General features: G+C 50.7%; 1 protein-coding gene across 1 annotated transcript in view; it reads right to left on the reverse strand.

The window, feature by feature from the left end:
• The window catches only part of RBPMS (RNA binding protein, mRNA processing factor), a 46,489-nt gene that overhangs the window by 26,352 nt on the left and 421 nt on the right, over nucleotides 1–19,716 (reverse strand). The gene's annotated exons all lie outside the window — the stretch shown is intronic.

Below are 19,716 nucleotides of genomic sequence, written 5' to 3' on the forward strand. Positions count from 1 at the left end.
AGCTCAGGCACTGCTGATATGGATCACATTATGCATGCAGGCTGGAAAAAAACAAGCTAGCCATGAAAGTACAGACAGCCAGCACTTAACACATCTCAGAAAGACAGGCACCTGGATTTAGATAGTCACAAGACTAACCAAGATCTGTGAGCTCACATGTGCTTAGTCTGCAGCCCAAGATTGTGGTAGCCCAAAGCATGGACAGACCAAGGCGGGAAGGGGTCTCCAGGGGGTCTCCATTCAACCCCTGCTCCAGGCAGGGTAACCTCCCATCTGCGTGAGGGTGCTCAGGGCCTTGGCCAAACAGGTGCTGAGATCTCAGGGTGAATGAGATCAAGCCATGCAAGGCCCAGCATAATGCCCCTTCCTAATCTGGAGTTGCCATCTGGGTTGCGGCAAGACACCACCCTGGGAGCCAGGTCCAAAGCATCCTGGAAAAGCATTTTCATGACACTGAGCCTTCAGGAAAGCAGAGACGGACCCCAGGCTTATAACTGGCAGGTCCTCCTTTCCAAACCTCAGCTGCTTTGCAAAACACCATCAGATTGTTATGAGAGTTACACATCGGGTAACAAATCCCTGATTTGGGACAAGATCACTAGTTTTTGCTTCTGCTGTGGGAGTTTCTTGGAAATAAGACTTGTACTGTTCCCACCCTTCCCACCTTGCCTTTCTTCTCTCCTGCATGAGGAAGAACAAGCAAACAGCCTGCTATTGGTAATGGGACTATCAACAGTGGACTGGTGGCTGTAGTGACTGATCCCTGCTCCTCAAAGCTGCCGCACTGCTGGAGCTGTCACCATCCGGCAGCACGTGTTGTAACACAGCCAAACACCGGCCAACACAGATGGAAACCAGGGATTACAGGTTGTACCTCAGCTAGGGAACCATGGTGGGGAAACACAAGCTCTCCAGACTTGCATGCTGTAAGGAAAGGTCAGCTGCATAAAAAGGGAGAAGGGGAGACGGTATTTTGCTTCTGAACTCAGCTACTTTGACTCCCTTTGCTGTTGTGATATTAACATGTCACACTGGCTGGGGACATACTGGACATACCAGACATGGCTGGAGACCTGTGAAATGTCAGCCACAACAGATAGGGCACGAAGAGCTTTTAAGCATCACTGTACTTCATCCCCCCACCTTCAGCTCCCAAATGTCTCCCCCAGGCACTTTCTTTTAGCAAAGGTGAGGGGAACCAAGGTGATCCGATGCTCCCTAGCCCAGGCTGCTCTGTGCCACAAATGGAAGCTCTTCTCCCAAACAAGACACAAAAGCTCACAGTTCGACCCCCCGTACAGCATTGTGCTTCACTGCCACCCACACTGCCAGAACCGCTGGATCTCTGGGAAGAAAATGTGCCATGGATGCTTTGGGGGACATTGTTTCTGTTTTGGAGAAGACCGGCCAGGGTGAGCTGCAGCCTTATAAGGAAAAGCTGAGCTCCAGCCCCAGTGCTGCACAACTTGCACTGCTCCTGAGTAGGTCACGGCTGAAGCCTTTCAAGGTTTAAGGACGTGCTGGATTCAGAGCAAGTGAAGAACAGCCCCAGCAGACACACACTGTTTTGGAGAGACCTGCATGGGGAGAGACCCATGTTTTGCCCCCACTGATCTTCAGGAATACTGTGAGCCTGGAGTGAAGCACAGGGATCTGTTCCCCGTCCTCATTTGATAAAATTTGACCTCTTGTGAAGAGGGATGGCACTATAGACTAAGCAGCTAATTTGGTTTAGAGGGAGCTGGCACTGAAAGACTTCCTGTAAATGCTCAAAACTCTTTTGAGTATAATCTGGGTAAATGATTGTCAACCCTCCAGTTAAAAAGTACCCATACCTTCATCCTCCACAAAACCACTCAAGTGAGTTCTTGAGTAACACCTCAAATGCCACGCAACTGCCGAGAGAGAAGTTATAACCACACAGCAAAGCTGCTGGGAGCACCCAGAAAGGTTTCTGAGTTAAGACTGGGGAGAGAGCAGGTGAGCCACGCAGTGAGGCAGCATCCACTGTCAGGCCCGATCCGTTAGATATTCCACCATCTCCTGAAGGAGGCACAGCGATTTCTTGAATGCAGGGAAGACAACAGAGGGGAAAATCCACCAGGTAGTGGCTGCCAAAGGTACATCACCAGATATTACCCCACAAGTGCCACGCAGAGCTCCATACACCATAACAGCTCATGTCAACCAGGAGGGGCTGACCAGCAGAGCCGTGGCAGCAGCGGTGCAGAGCTAATCGTCAGAAGAAGCGACACTAGCCCCCTTGAGAAGGTGCTGCGGTTCAGCCGCTTGCAGCAGACCACAGCAGGGCATGCAGCCTTGTACAGCCGAGGCCTGTGTGATGGTCCCAGCAGGGCTGTGAAGCTTTTGCTTGCAGCGTGCCAGGCTCTAATTGCCTGGGAACTCCTGCCAGATGGACTCAAACTACGCCTGGCCCTGCTATGCAAGTTTCTTCTGGCAGGAGCTGGGGAGAAAATCATGCAGCAGAGCTCCAGAAGAATCTCTCATGCCCATGCCGGGGATAATCCTCCAGGAGATGGCAAGCCCAAGAAGTGTGTGCGCAGACCAGTCAGCTCTGCTTCCCTGTCCCTCCCTCCATTCAGCTTGTGTCTCTCCAGTGCAGTGACAACAGAGATGACGGTGGCAAAAAGGTTAGCAGCGTCTCTCATTCCCCCCACTAAACTGAAAACAATACTAGAAATCCCACTGCTCCCTTCAGCAAGCCTTCACCCCAATAAATGCAGAGACAGATGAAACGTTGCACTCCTTAGGCTCTCATAAAATACCATGCAGCACTCATAAAACAGAACTGTAAGTACTTGCTCTCTCTAGGTACTTGTTTCTCCCCACTACTTGCCCAGGAAACCAAAGAGCTGGCTTAGCAAATCCCCCAGGCAAGTCCCACCTTTATTGCCTGGGCCACAGAGGAGAACAATATCACCATGGGAAAACATGAGGGCTGTCCACAGAACGCAGTAGTCTTGGGTGGGAAAGACATCAAGATAGTAGGACTCCTCCTGCAGCAGCTCCAGTTGTGCCCAGTTCCTGCTGGAGGGAGCCATGCTGCTTCATGGCTCCAGCCAAGGGTAATGTCCATGTATTTGGTCCATCCTGAAAGTATAGTGCTCCTTTTAAAATCACCAGGGCAAGGTTTCACTGCGTGAAGGTCTAACCACTCCTGTTTGTAACAGAGGATGATTAATTCCTATCAACATCCCAGAGGCTGCTCTATTTTCAATATTTTCAATTTTTCTGTTTTCAATTGGCATGTTTATTGGCTGGAAATTGCTGCTAAATGTATAGACTGTATATATTTCCTCCTGCCAGAATATAGGTTTTGCTCTATATAAGCTCCCTCTACTGGAATTCAGTGTAAACAAGACAAGTTTATCCTTTCCTAGAAGAAAGGTATTTCCCTTCAAACACAACCGGAAAAACACTGACTGTCTTTTTTTCCCCTACAAATAGCTACTTTCTGTAAGCAATAAAAAGAGGAGCAGGGAATTACCGGTTGACTGGGCCCTTCCTGGATGCCTCAGCACCTACTCTGCCTCCTGTGGGTGAAAAGCTCTGCTGCCACAGTTCCAAAGGGGCCTGACAGAATCCAGCACTCAACATATTTAACAACGTCAGAAGCTGCCAGAGCTCATCCTGATCTTGCCTTGGGGCACAGGACCGGATTCGATTGCTGTGATCCCCAGCAGCTCCTCCTGCCATTTTCTCCCAGTGGTCCCTTCTGACACAGCATTTAGTTTTTAACTGAACAAGGATCTTGGCAGGTTTTTGTCTCCTGCCTGATTCCCTCCTCCTGCTACCAAAGACATCCAAGCTGATTAGTGATGCCCAGTGAATGCTGATAGGTCCTGTTGGTACTGACAGCACCCTTTCATCTGTAATTGGAGGGCTGAGCTGACTGCTGCATTACAGTTTCTGCTATGTTACCCACTGATGATAGCTTATTTTCAACAGTGATGCTTCAGCGAGTGAGAACCTTGACTAAAGAATGTGAAATCTCTCTGATCGTCGTAAAAATGCCGACCAAGGCGATTGTGAAATAAAGAAGATCAGACTGCGGAGCAATTCAGACCTCAAAAGGTGGGTTTGTTTTTTATCTCGTGTGCCCCCCTCCATCTGACATAGTCAAGTTCCTTTGAAGGCACACTGCCCTCGGTAATCCCACACTCCTTCAGCAATAGCAACAAGGAGAGTAGGGTCAGCCTGTGGGCATCCAACCGCTTTGTGGGTTGGGACAACATCATTTTTTCTTATTTTTGGCTCAGCACCTCATGCTGCTTGTTCTCCAAGACCTGCGTAGGTTCAGCCCTGGTTGCTCCTTGGTCAGAAGGTGAAAATAGTCTTCAAAAAAAAAAAAAAAACCAGGCAGGGGAGTCTTTCCCTGCTGCCGCAGTCCCTGAGCAGAGAACTAGAGAAATCCTAGAAGCAGAGAAATATTGCTTAAAAGAGACCTTTGGAGGTTTCTAGTCCAGCCTCTTCCCCAGAGCACACATGATTCCAAGCTTGCCTGGCAACTCTAAGAGGAAAGGAAAGAGTGGAAGGACACTGATGGTGAGAGAAGAAATCACTTTGGCAGAAAAAAAGAAGATGCCATGGAGGTCTGCAAGCAGAGGGAACCAGGTTACAAACAGACAGCAATTCAAAAGCAGTAGCAAAGAGTGAAATGGCGCAAGAGAAATACATCAATTCAGCAGAAACAAGTATCTTAAAAGAAATTAAATGAGGGACCCCAACAATCTACCTCCAGTACGCGCTTATTAAAAGAAAAACAACTTGAAATCTTAATACATGTGGAGGGAGAGAGAGTTTCTAGCTCAATCACTTGACATCCCTTGGTCAGCTTAGTGGCTCATCTGCATCTGCAAAATATGTGTTTGTGCAAGTCTTCCAGGGCAGCAGGGATACTTGCAAACACAGGCATAACAGGGATATTCCTCTTCCCATTTGTATGTGCAGCTACTGTCCTAGCACAGGGAGGCTTGCAGTGGCAACACACACAGCTAACCTGTTGCTTGTGCCCTGATCTACTGAAAGGCCCCACTTGTATCTAGATTCCCTGATGCTCCACGTACTTCTCTGTGCCAGAGGCACTAGATGGCACACAGACTTCGGGAGGTGAGAAAAGGAAGGGGATGTTGGGAAACAGGGCTGGCAGCTCAGAGCTATCTTTAGCTATGACACGCAAAAACCGCCACTGCTTCAGGAGCAGGCTGAGGAGCAACCCTGCGTTTTTCAGGCAGTGGATGGATGGAGCAGGGAGATGCTCTCTGAGCAGGGAGCATAGGTGAAAAACCTGCCCCACAAAAAGCAAGCGGGAGTTTTGCCACCAACTTGAGTCAAGCAGGCTTCCTTCAAGAGCAGGCCGGGGTCAGCTTATGGCCTGGCCAGAGTACGTGGGGGTAGGATGACCGAAGCTGTTGTGAGCAGTGCAGCCCAGTTCTAGCCATTGTCAGAAAAAAGGCCAGAAAAAACAGCAGCATCCTCTGCAGAAAAATGATTCAGGCACTGACACTGCTTCTCAGCTGGCTCTGCCATGTGAGGCATCTTGTCCCATGCACTCTTTGGCTTGGGGATATCTGTTCTTCGGGCTGGCATGCCAGGACTTCTTTCTATTTGGTGCCTTGGAAACAAAGCTGAGGACGTGGGATGGAGGTCCTTGACCCTCCCTGACCCTCCCCAGGCTCCGCTGCCAGCGAGGAATTTCGGGAGCTAACGGGAAGCCATGGCAGTGGCTTAACCTCCCTTTGAGATTAAGCCAGTTTCATCTTGCAGCATGTAATCTATTAAAGCTCTGGTTAATAGTAGACCTGGATCTTCTGGGCAATTTGGAATGAGAGTTACTGACCCCTGACACTCCGCTGTTGGGGTAATTACCAGCGTGTTGCAGACTGGACTCTGCAGCACTTAGCCCATGTTCCAGTTTTGTAATGAGTAAGCTGGCTCTGGCATTTATAATTTAACCCAGGTCTCCAGAAACAAGACATTAGCCCTGGAGACAAAACCTGCTCCTTGTCACACTCTGTCCAACCAGCTCTCCAGGCTTCACAGCTCCCTGCATGGCTCAAACAACCAACAACAGTGTGGGAGAGGCACAGCAGCAGGGAGCCCCTTGGAGGGGAATAGTGCAGGCCCAGGCCAGACCCTCGCATGCAGAGGACAGCCTGATTACAGTGGCTTTATGCCAGAGAGGAGAAGGTTCCCGTTCCCTGGAGAGAGGTGGCAAGAGCCAGCCCCACCGGGTGCTTCAGCTCCTGGTCTCATACAAGCAGCAGCTTCGTGGGGCCAGGAGGCAAATCCCGCAGCTAATCAGTGAACGTTGTTTAGGAACAGCTCCAAAGCAGACCTGGTGGGTTAGGAGTCAACTCGGAGATTAATCCAAACTTTTATCTTTGTTAAAGCTCATATATTTGTTAGTTTTTCCTTTACATATAACCACATGGTGTATCTGAGCAGAAGATTAATGGCTTTAATAAAATGCAACAAGATGTTCCCTTACTCCAGGAATCAAGAAAAACAAAGTGACTAACCAGCACACAAAGCATCCAACCCATGGACACCAGCTTTCTATTAGCATAAAGTAATGCAACAGGTGCCACTTAAGAGTCCCACCCCAAGGTGACAGGTTGAGATGCCGAGTTTGAGAAGGGCTTAAATTCACGTTTTATGTTAAGCAAATATTTATCAGTTGAATTTACACCCCTGTTTGCATTTGTGGGTACCAATTAAATTTCCTCTCAAGCCGCAAGCAAGTCAGTGCCTGGGAGTCAGAAGGGGATGGAACGAGCCCTTTGGGGAACATTAGTCCTTGTGGCTAATCCTACCCAGCATAACTATAACCGGCAAATGGCTTTGCTTTAATACTCACAGTTTAATGTGCTGCACTTTAAACAAAGTCAGCGTGCCAGCTAATCGGAAACTAGGAAACATGGCACTGTTGCCACTGTTGGCCTCAAATTACAAGTCAGCTTACCCAGCTAAAATCACGCAACTGGCTTAGAAATCCTACGAGCTGCCCACAAAAGGGAAGGAGCTTCAGAAGGAGCAGCCAGATCAAAACAAAGCCTTCAAGGTAAGCCACGGGTCCCTCTTCTTCCCCAGTGTGTGTTCATTGTCCCTGCCCCAGAGCAGAGCAGGAGCGCAGAAAACAAAGATACCCAGGAACTGGAGTTTCAGCCTCTGGTTTCAACCTCTCTGACCAGCAGGGCCAGAGACTCAGGGCTTTTAAATCTGGAGGCCAGCAGAACCCTGCTCCCAGCAGCACAGGCCCCTGGGTAACACAAGAAGTTCCCAGCACGAGGATCCAACGCCACAATTTCGTGGCCTGCCCTGCATTTGCAAACCTGCCATTCTGGGAGCCGGCACGTTCCATCCCAGTGCAGAGCCACTCTCCAGGAATTTGTTGCCTGCAATAGGATTGGCATAAGCTCCTTGACCCCACTTGCGCTGTGCACCCAACACCCACATCATCTCCTGCTCTGCAAAGGCCAAGGGGAAGTGCCACGGTGCTAGACTGCTCATTGCACGCGAGGCAGGTATCTGCGGGGTTGTGGCTGTGGTACTCGCTGGGCTGGCTGTGACTGGAGACCTGCTGCTACCAAGGTGACACAGCCACCTTTCCATCTGGGTTTTCCTCCTGAAGAGGGCCCCAACTTCATGAAACAGGTGCCGATGGAAAAGGCTAAAGCCCCTCACTGCTAGCAAGCATCAGAGCTTTTGAAAAACACCATCAAAAGGTCACTATAAGAAAGCATATAAGCCTTCTTACCCCAAAAGCTTTAAAAGAAGAATGTCAGCTGTCCAAGAGTCCTTGAACCAGAGAGACTGATCAAGTGGAACATGCTCTTTAAAGGGAATTGAGATCAGCACATAATCCCGAGACTCCTGAAGCTGGAGATTGCTGATAAATAACTCCCTTGGCAAAGTTACTCCCCAAAGTGAAAACACACTGACAAATTCACAGTGTCAAAAAGTCACGTCTCCCATTTACTCCTGCTCCCCTATCCCACACTTCATCATTCAGTGCTACTGCTAGTTAAACAAACAGCGGGGAGCTAAAATGCCAGGATCAGTTTTTTTCCCCCTTATTCATGCTGCTGCAGGGCTTGTGCTACAGCTAGCCGTTTTGCTTCTCCAGAGCAGGGATAGCAGGATGAGGCTGTACACACAGAGGGGTGCAGAGTCACGTTTAAAAAGTACCAAAGCTCCCCAGAAAACTCCCACTTGCAGTTTACAGTCTCTTTGATTTCGTCAATCCAGCCTTCAATTTTTTCCTGCATATTCTCCCAGGTTTGCTGGATTTTTGTCTTTCTGTTCCCCAGGGAGGTGTGTAAAATAACAGGCCTCAGAGATGGCTCTGAGGAAGAATCTGACACAAATTTACTGCATTCCTGAAATTCAAACCCATACAAGCCTGACTTACCAGATAATTTAGTCCCATAACTGTGTAGCAGATACGAGAGATAAAAGTTCTGAAAAATCCTCTGAAATTAGGCCTCACAAAGAAACGGCTTCTCTTCAGTAATGACTTGTTTTCTTTGAAAGTTCAAACACAGGTCAGCCAAGTTTTAAACTGTAAAATTATATTGCTGCGTTAGCTGAGAATGGGAGACAGAGAAAAGTGTGGATTAAAGAGGGATCTTTAAAGAATCCTTTATCTGGTTTCTAGCCCCGAAAGGTCTGAATGTTTTGAGGTGGCAGGAGCCTTTAGGGCAGGAGGGAAGAGACAGTCTCCTCAGCGGCACAAACTAATCAGCACTCCTCATCTGTGCCCTGCAAGAGATGGCTCGGGCTCGCGCACCCAGCGCGGGAGCTGCCATCTGGCATGGCCGGGCTGGTGTGGCGCTGTGGAGGAACCAGCCTGGATCCAGAGCAAACCGTGACTTTATGCCTTGCATACCTCTGTTTTGATTCAACTAGTTAAACAAGCTAGGAGGTGCCCTCCTGTGCATTAAGAGAAGAACAAAATTCCCACAGTGTTACAATCATGGCTCAAACCATTTTGCTGTCAGGAAAATGTTATTCCAATCCTGGAGCCTCAGACCTGACAACAGAAAAAATCTTTCTTATGCCTTTCAGATGCTACTGTATTGCCCCGCACAGATAAAACCACAGATAAAAATAGCTATTTGAGCAGGTCCTATGGAAACATCATCTTTTCGGTTGGAATGGTCCTCCAGGTTTGATAACAAACAGGTGGGAGGATCTGGGACGTGTTAAAGTGAGGTAGAAGCAGCGCAGAAATGGAGCGTCCTCAGAAATAATTCCCAGCAGGCTACACAGACATCCTTTTGCCAAGGAAAAGATTTTACAAAGAAATATTTTTCTGCCCTTAAATGGAATAGGAGTCTCACTCTGCAAGTAGCTGCTTGATGGTTTCACATGTGGAGAAATCCCAGAGGCCTCAGTGTCCCTCCTCTACCAGAAACGATCCCAGGACCAAATTCTTTTTTTGAAAAAAAAGCCTAATCAAAGAAGCGCCTGAAAATTGCCTGCCCAGCGCTCAGAGGAGCGCTCATAGAGGAATCAGAAACCAAGGAGTACATATGATCGTTTGGGTTTCTTAACCAGGCACTTACTGATTTCCAGGGAAAAACACAGGGCTGGAAAAAGTTGTATCATCCAGCGCAGGGATCTGCAATATCGTTAACTGCCCTGCCTGGTGACAGAGAAGCTGGAGGGCAGACTACTGATAAAGAGATGTTTAAGTAACTGAGATCTCCTGGGCAAGAGCCAAGCAACAGGCAGCTCTCCACAGCCCTGCTCCGTGAATTGTTGGACTAGCACAGGGTGACCCTGATGGTTTAGATCACCCTCCAGGATGTTAGCTAACGAACGTCCTCCATGAACACAGTCCTGTTCCCCTGCAGGTAGTTGCAGCTTTTGGTGAAACCATCCCAAAACTTCCGCTTTGCCAAGCTAAGAGAGTTGAGTGACTCTGCTCTCACAGTGAGGCAGGTATTGCAGTCTCCTGGCAGCTCTTAGGGCTGTCCTCTCAGCTCTCTCCAGTTTTTCAACATCCTGCCTAAATTGTGGGCTGCAAAGCTAGACAAATTTGGCCTGCAGCTGCAATCAGAGACAGGTTGCAATCCAAAGACTGGCCATGCTGTGAGCTCAAGGGTGCCCAGCTCGATAACCCATGCCCGACTGAAGCCGAAGCACAGGGAAGTGCAGTCCCCCCAAAGGCCGACGCAGCCTCCCCCCACATTCAACTCTGGCACCCCCGGGGCCAGAAGCGCTGCCCTGTGCCTGGCTCCTCAAGCTACAAGAACAACCAGGCAGCGTACGAAACAGTTCAGCCACAGGTCGTAAAAAGCAAGACAAAGAGCCCCAGCACAATCCCAGCCACAGGAGACTACAGAGATGAAAGGTATAAACAGTTTCCAAACAGATCAGACAAATTAATAGAACAAATCTATCAGTGGCTGCAAAATAGCACAAGAACTCAGTGCCCATCAAGAAGCAAGGGGAAAGGGCTACCCTATGCAAGTTATATTTCTTATGCATCTGCTTGTGGTCAGCCTGGGAGACCAGGCTGAGCTAGCTGGACCTTTGCTCTCACCTTGGTGGCAGCCCTTTGTTCCCAGGGCACAACGACCCAGTTCCTACTGGAAATGGAGGAGAAAGCCAGCAGCTTGAGAAGCTTGAGAAGTTTAAGCAGCAGCCTGAGAAGGACAGAAGAACAGACTCCAATTCTCAAATACATCTGTCTCTTTGTTTCTGTTAAAACTGTGTGGCTTGCAGAGCCCGTCCTGACACGTGCAGGCATTGAATTGCTGTCCTAAGTGACGTGTGAACGTGTGGGCACCGAGGGGTACCCCAGGGAAGTGGCAATGCATGCTTTGCTGGCATTCATAATGCTCAAAACACACTGGAAGAAAGCCAGTGTCACTCCAGTCTTCCAAAAGGGCAAGAAGGAGGACCCGGGAAACTACAGGCCAGTCAGCCTCACCTCCATCCCCGGAAAGGTGATGGAGCAGCTCATCCTGAAGGCCATCTCCAAGCATGTGGAGGAAAAGAAGGTGATCAGGAGGAATCAGCGTGCATTCACGAAGGGGAAATCATGCTTAACCAATCTGATAGCCTTCTATGATGGAAAGACTGGCTGGGTAGATGAGGGGAGAGCAGTGGATGTTGTTTCCCTTGACTCCAGCAAGGCTTTCAACACTGTCTCCCATAACATCCTCATAGACAAGCTCAGGAAGTGTGGGTTAGATGAGCGGACAGTGAGGTGGATTGAGAACTGGCTGAATGGCAGAGCTCAGAGGGTTGTGCTCAGTGGTGCAGAGTCTAGTTGGAGGCCTGTAGCTAGCGGTGTCCCCCAGGGGTCAGTACTGGGTCCAGTCTTGTTCAACTTCTTCATCAATGACCTGGATGAAGGGACAGAGTGTACCCTCAGCAAGTTTGCTGATGATACAGAACTGGGAGGAGTGACTGATACCCCAGAAGGCTGTGCTGGACAGGCTGGAGAGCTGGGCAGAGAGGAACCTCATGAAGTTCAACAAAGGCAAGTGCAGGGTCCTGCACCTGGGGAGGAATAACCCCATGCACCAGTACAGGTTGGGGGTTGACCTGCTGGAAAGCAGCTCTGCGGAGAAGGACCTGGGAGTGCTGGGGGGACACCAAGTGAAGCATGAGCCAGCAATGTGCCCTTGTGGCCAAGAAGAATCCTGGGGTGCATCAAGAAGAGTGTTGCCAGCAGGTCGAGGGAGGTGATCATTCCCCTCTCCTCAGCCCTGGTGAGGCCACATCTGGAGTACTGTGTCCGGTTCTGGGCTCCCCAGAACAAGAGAGACGTGGCACTACTGGAGAGAGTCCAGTGGAGGGCTATGAAGAGAATTAGGGGACTGGAGCATCTCTCCTATGAAGAAAGGATGAGAGAGCTGGGCCTGTTTAACCTGGAGAAGAGAAGACTGAGAGGGAATCTTATCAATGTATACAAATATCTAAACGGGGGGTGTCAAGAGGATGGGGCCAGACTATTTTCAGCGGTGCCCAGAGACAGGACAAGAAGCAACAGGCACAAACTGAACCACAGGAAGTTCCATCTGAATATGAGGAAAAACTTCTTTCCTGTGAGGGCAATGGAGCACTGGAACAGATTGCCCAGAGAAGTTGTGGAGTCTCCTTCTCTGGAGATATTCAAAACCTGCCTGGACGTGGTCCTGTGCAACGTTCTCTAGGTGACCATGCTTGAGCAAGGGGGTTGGACTTAGACGATCTCCAGAGGTCCCTTCCAACCTCAACCATTATGTGATTCTGTGATTCCCCACTTATCGGTGGAACCAGTGGGTCAGCCAAGCTGGGAAGGAGAAGCTGGGAAGGAGAAAGCCAGGACTGGGATAGAGAGCCAAGCCAAGCCAGGGCTTATCCCCTGTCTCTATCTCCATGCTCACCAGTAAGAAAAACAAACACAGAGTTTCAGCCACAGGAGTGCATGGGGAAAGGGGCCTTGGCAGGTCTCTGGTCCAATCTCCTGCTCGCAGCCGGACTGTCACCAACATGAGAGCAGAGCAGCCAGGAGTTTGTCGAAGTGTGTCTTGAAGCCTCCAGGGTTGCAGATGCCCCACCACCCAGTAACCTATCCCCTTGCTGTCCTGGGAAGGAGATCCCCTTCTCCCAAACCTGAACCCTGCAAGCTGCCACCTGAGGCCATTGCTCTGTTAATCATCTGCCATGACCAAGGAGAGTTTGGCTCCATTACCTCGGTCCTTCAAGTAGCTTTAGGCCGCAATTAAGCTTCCCTTTAGCCTCTTCTTGGCCAGGCTAAACCAGCTCAGATGGTAGGTCATATACCATAGGCCCCTGACTGTGCTGGCAGCATGCAGGTCACACTGCCCCCTCACAAACACTAACTCTCTTGCCTCTGCCACTGGCTAAAAATGAGTAGCACTCACAGGCCTTAGTGAATAGTTGACATACTTTATTGTTTTGTTCAGTCTCACTTTTGGAAAGCTTGGAAAATACAATAGGAGGCAATGTGGGAGTTTTGAAACATGGCAGATGGCTGAAAGGCCTAACCCCCAAATGCCTAGATAGGTTTAATTGGAACCAGAAACACAAATATTCTCCTCTGGCCACCAATTTCTCAGGGCCCTGGGGGCATTGGGTTAAATTCAGAGCCCAGAAGCTCTGCCAGTCTGATGTCCAGCATACATGTAGTGACAGGGCACATCCCCACATTATGGCCCCAGTTTGGCTGGCACACTTGTGCAAGGACAAAGCATTTTAAACCAAGACTGCAAATCCTCTTTGCTCAGTGAAACCATCATTTCCAAGACCGTACCACCAAATCACAGATGCACAGGTGGGAAGGCACCACTGAGGTCTCCCATGCAACCTCCCGCTCAGAGCAGGCCTACCATCCACCAGATCAGGGCAGACACAGCTTAATCTAGTTGGTTCTTGAAAGCTGCCAAGGATGGAGATCCCCCACCCTTCATCTGGTTTTCCCCTCATGAGACTAACCTTTGGCCAAGGTCCTGCTGACAGAGCAGCTCTCCAATGCCTTGCCAGAGCCACCCGTGCTCACGGCCTAGACGTCCTACAACTGCTATTAGCTGTATCTCTGCTGTGACAAGGGTCCGGGACTGGACTGCAAACAGATACTCCTGTTTGTTTATATAAAAGCTCTGCAGTGTTTTCATTTACAGTCTCTAATCCCCACTAAAACCAAGCCTGCCACCATGCTGGCTTTGGAAAAGGTCAGGAATTTTCTGTTTGGAGTTATTTGCTGGGATAACAACAAATTTCCTACTGGAAAAATCACATTGACTTTCTTCCCTCCCTGCCTCCCCAAACATCATTTTCTGCTGGGAAAAATGAAACAGCTTCCCTCTCTGAGGTGTGTCAGGCAAGACACATGCTTCTCCAAATGTGTCTTGGGAATCACCTGTCCAGATGGGACAGGGCCAGAATTACAGCTCCCAAAAAAGGATCAGAGAAATTCTCTCAAGTGTGGCAGTGGGGCTCCAAGAGCCCAAACACTCCTAGTTTAGGAAAACTGAAATATTTTATTTCAATATTGCTGCAGAAACATTTTTCAGGATTTCTTCTTGGTGGAACATTTCACTATTTCTACTTCTTGTTACCATCTGGGGCAAACAGAAAGTTTCTTCCAGGTCAGAAATGTTGTCATTCGTTCAGCTCTAGCTCACTCTTTGGGAAGCCACTGCATATGGCTCTAGTATCTCCCCAAGGAACATCCCCTTGATTTCTTTCAGCAGGGATGATAGCTGTCTGAAAGTGTGAGGAACACACCAATCTCCTTTCTGTGTTCCTCTCTGGACCGTTCTGCTCCTGCCACTGCACTACATGACTCCCAAATTTATCAGGGCCTCCACCTTGCTCCTGTTTTTTCCCCTCCTATCTTTTATTGTTCCTGCACAAAGTTTTTTCCTAGCCTCTGCTGTTCTCTAAAGGATCCTCACCAGTCTGCATGGCTCCTCTGCTCCTCTCTCTAGGGAGCTGTCTCCATCTCGTCTCCATCTCTGGCACATCTGTCTCCTCACAGTCCTTCTGCTCTGCCTGTCCATCTCATGTCCACTCCTGTATGTCTCACCACCATTTTCTACTTTTCCTGAAATACCATGTCCGGTCTGGGGCGCAGTTTAAGGAGGGTGTGGGGACACTGAAGAGAAATCAGTGGGGGCTGCTGGGATGGTCAGGGTTGGGGACACAGGGCCTGTAAGGAGACGGGGGGATCTGGACAGGCTCAGTCTGGCAAAGAGGTGGCTGGGGGGGAAATCTAATCACAGAATCAACTACATGAAGTGCAGGTACCACGATGATAGAGCCAAACTCTCCTTGGCCACAGCAGATAATAAAGCAGGGGCAACAGTCAGGCAAGGTGTGGGGCCCTGAACAGCCATCTGTGGTATGGGGTAACAGTTCTGCATTTGCTGATCACTTTTTGCAGAGCCAGAAGCGTTGATCTGCAGACCACAGATCAAGGACTGTGCCAGCGGGGAGAAGAGAGGCCCAGAGGTGCTTTCATAGCAGAGCACCAACTGCCCCACATCTCCACGCAGCCCTCCTCCGTTGCACACCAGTACTCACCTCCAGCCAGTTCTCTGAAGGTATGTGACCACAAGAAAAGCTTTTGCCCATCTCAGGCTCAGTTCAGGCTGCGGCACCTCAAAGGGTGCCAGGCATCCCATGAGAAGACCAACACAGTCATGCTCCCCTGCCCCTGTGCAAACCAGCTCGAGTAAACTTTAACAGGAAAGGCAATAGACGGGAGAGGCAGAAGTGATTCATTCACAAGGTATTTAATTACCTACTTAGGCCAAAGCTTCAGATCAACCACATTTCAGCAGGGCTTGCTTTAATTTTCTACCAGTGGATTAGCTGGTTGACTGCTCACCGCTGAAGAGGAACCACTCATTTACAGGTTCAGCCCATGGCTTGCTGATGCTGCTGCCAGTTCAGCATGGCCCCAAATCTGGGCTTTGTCAAGCTCGGGCCCACCTCGCTGTGCGAGCCCTTTGCTTCTGGGTGTTGTCTCCTGCTCCTGTTTTGCCCCCCCACAGGCCTGCTCAGCACACAAAACTCAGATCCCAGGTCTGGGTGCAAAGCATCCCCACTGAATGCAATTTGGCGCAGAAGGCACAGTATCCTTCCCCTTCACACTACCTTGTACACAATGGGAAAAAACAGCAAAAGGCTCTCAACCTGGCTTAGTGAATTCACCTCAGCAAACCAGACTGTGCAGTGCTTTCTCCCCTGTAGCAACACTCCCTTCCTACTGCTGTCCCCAAACATTAAATCCTTTGGAGGGACCTAATAATCCCTACCCAGGCCTGGAAAGCAGTGGGGGATCTGCCTGCCTTCCCGTCCAACTCTGCTTGGCAGCAACCGAACCTCCTTCAGGCATGCTAATGACATAATTAGCCACCAGGCATTTGTGGGCACACATTCTGCACAGCACCCTGCATGGCACCCTCTGGCAGCAGCCACAAAGCCAGGCCCGGGGAGCAGGCTAGGAGCCACACTGACAGAGAGGGGCCCACTGTGTGGGGACAGATGCTGCAGGACAAATGTCAGCAGTGGCAGTCGTGCAAAGCACTCCCTAAATCATGGATCTGCTTTTGGCGCAGCAAGAGCTGGAGTTACCTGGGGATCTCAGCTGCTTTGCAGAGAGCTGTTGAGAAAACTGAGACAACAGAGGGTCTAAGCGAGCACTGGGAAAAGCCTCTCCGAGAGAGGCTGTTCAGCGCTCACTGCAGGCACAGCACTGGCAGGAGGGCTGTGTCCCTGCAGGACCGGATCTCAGCAGCGGAGGATGTGCACGCAGCATGGGGGGCCAAGGGGAGGGGAGTGCCATGACAGCAGAACCAGGCCCAGAGGAGGAGGAGGAGACAGATGAATCCATTCCAGCCAACTGCACTGGCTCAGGGCTGCGATAAAGCCGTAAAATACAGAAAGTGGAACTTTACCCCCTCGTCCCAGCAAAGAGAAACGGCACCCTAAATACAGAGCCGGGGCAGGAGTGGGAGAGGCGGGGAGCCCTGGCCGGCGCTGCCCCTGCTCCCCTGAGGCGGGGTGCATTCCAGCCCCATGCGGATTAGCCCTTACATAAATACTCTCTCCATTAATGGAGTGTTCCCTCAGTTTGGTTTAGATTACTGGGCTCTGTGTAAGCATGTCACAAGCCCACAAAACTCACTGACATAAACAAGACTTCAGTCAATGAGGCCCAAGATAGTTGCGTTGCAAGTGGCACCGTGTATGTCCTAGGCCTGCATGTGGCACACTGGTCCTTGTGACACCAGGGATGCAGAAGGCACAGGGAATGGCTTCATCCTCTGCACCAGGCCACGCAGGATAGCGAGGATGGACCCTTTCCAGACAAGGAGGCCCAGGCTTTCCTTCCCTCAGCTCAGATCCCCAGGTCCACGACTTGGAGCTGCATCTCAAGATCACTGACAAAACGACTGTCGAGGCAGGCAGGGAAAGCAAGGAGAGGAGTGGCATTTGGGAAAACAAAGTCAAGCGAGGACTGAGGACAATGTGGGGGAGCTGCTCCAGAGGCAAAGCTGGAACGAGGAAGTGAGCAAAAGAAAGCAAGAAGCCAAGGGAGCAGATGGGAGATTGCAAAAGAGAGGCCAGATTGCAGGGCAGGGGCTGGGGCCTGAGGTCATGCACAATTGTGTCATTGCTTGGAGCTCTCCTCCCAAATCCTTGAGACCGGACATTTCTTAAAGGAGGGAGGGAAGCACGAGTACATGGGAAGCAACCCCAAACCACAAGCAGTTCCTGACAAGATAAAGGGAAGTCTACATACCTCCACCACGAGGTGAAGTGGCTGCACAGGAAAACCTTATCGACTTGCTGGAAATGTTCCTGCTAGGAATTGTCCCCAAGGGCATCTGGCCCTGCTTGTGCCAGCCCTTCTCTCCCCACTTTCCACCCTGGCTGCCCCCTGCCTGTGTCCGGGCCCCCCACAACCCCCTGGGATGATACAGTCAGCGACGCCAGCAGCGTTTCCACCAGCCCAACCCCACTGTGCTGGGAGCCATGCTGGAGGAGCTGGCACAGGGATAGGGACAAGGGCTGCAAGCCATGTTCCCTGGAGCCGCTCCGCTACCAAATAAGGCCTCTGTGTATTCTTTTACATGCCGTTCTTGCCCGGCCATAGCTATGCGACTTCTTTTCCAAGAGCTCTACCCCTGCCAGGCTCCTCCACTGGGACCCCCCAGCCTGCAGCTCACCTATGCCGGCAAGCGTCAGCTACATGGCTTGCGGGTGAGCGGGGCTGGAGCAAGAGGGAAGGAGATGCCCCATGCATCCTGCCCGTTGCCAGGAGCAGCGAGAGTGACTCCCAGGAGCCCCAGGAAGACAAAGGAGAACTAGTCGGACTTATCCAAGTGTCGTTTTAGGTTCTGTTCTAGGCTCTGGGCCAGACCCACACTGAAACCAGGGCCTGTCACACGTCGCAGCACCGTCACTTTAACCCTCGGAAAGCCTGTGGATTTCTCTGCCATGGGAACACACATGCCCTGACCTCCCACCTTCCCAGGATGGGCTCTACAGCTTCAAGACAGGGTCTGCTTCTCCCTCTTTTGGGGGTAAAACACAGCATCGGGGGGGGGGGGCACAAAGCTTAAAGAAAAGCCCTCTGGCATGACCCCCCCCCAGGAAGGGGAGAGGTATGCATGACCCAGTAGCTAGGCAACCCTCTCTGAGCGCCCTTATGCAAACACTCCCAAGCATCAGCACTTCCAGCTGGGGCCAGTATGAGCTTGTGCCAGTGAAGTACCTGCTGGCTTTATGCAGGAGGAGGCAGGTGCGGGAAGGACTGCTGTGGTGGGAAAGCAGCCCAGCTTGTGAGTGCCAGCAGCCAGCCCCCTCCTAAAGCCACACTTGCAGCATGGAGGTGGAGCCCAGCATCGCACAGCCCATCCATCCATCCTCCCTCTCCAAGCCGCATATGATATGCTCCTGGGGCCGATTCCCCTTTTTCTTGGCACCCTGGAGGCACCTGCTGCCCATACCCCTCTCTGAGCAAGACAAAGCCATAGACACGCGGCTCCCCTTTCTCCTAAAGCACCTTCAGAGTGGACCTCAGCATCTTCATCTTCGTCTTTGGCCCAGACAGGCCTGGCAGCATCACAAAGCAGTTTCCTTTACCTGCAACCATGCTTAGTGTCACAAGATTAGGGCAGGGAGGGTCCTTGTGGTGTCCAATGCCTTGTAACGAAAGGCCAGGGTGTATTCTTCCCCACACACATACAAGGCCCCTCTCCCCGGTGCGAACTGTCCCCTCTTTGCGTCCCTCCCCTTAAGCTCTCTGCATCCTTCAGCACCCCCCAAGCTGCTTTGGGGCCCAAGGAAACAGGCCCTCCTGCCTCGACAGTCTCACCAAAATCGCTGATATCCATATCACAGGAAAGGGTCGAGCAGCACCAGTTTGCCTGTATCCCAGGAAGCTGCCTAATGCTCGCAGGTCTTCAGCCGGAAAATTCAACTTTATTGGAACGACAGAGCTAAATAATCCTATCAATCAGATGCTGGTGAGCCTGGCTTCACATTTCCAGTGCTGCCGATGCAAGAGGCTTACCCTGTTTCGGTCACCCCCTTCAACTTTCTAGCAGAGCCTATTTGAATCCCCCCACACACCCCATCTCCATGGGACTTTGCTAAAAAAACACCCAGCAACATGGGGCAGAAAAGAGCCAAGTGCAGGTTGCAGTCTCCCAAATTCCTCTCGCAGAACTTTTTACCGGGCCAAGAAAAATCACTGCCTCTTGTCATGATCATCCGTGTACAGGGGAGATTGCTGTGCCTTTTGTAGAGCTTTGCAGCCTGCTTCCCCACCAGCATAACAGCCTGCATCTGCCTCCTGTTTTGCTCAGCATCTGACCAGAAAGCCAGCTTTAACAACACCTTAATTCCTGAACTTCGGGAAGTTTCATGCCTGCACTGTATTTGGATAGATATCTAAAGTAAGAATCAAGGTACCCAGTAGTATGCAAACAGATTTGCAACGTCTGCATCGCAGAGTTATCTGCAAGTTTTATCAGCCAGCGACCCTGCCAAAAAGTCTAGGGGAAGCTGTGAAAAACCACCTGGGAAGAGGCTGGGGGAAGATCCTATCTGGCTGCTCCTGCCCTCCCAAAGCCCACATTCTCATTTCAAGGTCACAGGCGAAACCAGGAACTTCAGAGGCGCGACAGAGAAAACAGTCTCTTCCCCGCGGCGTGG

Source organism: Apteryx mantelli, chromosome 5 (assembly GCF_036417845.1).
Source record: "Apteryx mantelli isolate bAptMan1 chromosome 5, bAptMan1.hap1, whole genome shotgun sequence".
Classification (NCBI taxonomy): Eukaryota; Metazoa; Chordata; class Aves; order Apterygiformes; family Apterygidae; genus Apteryx; species Apteryx mantelli.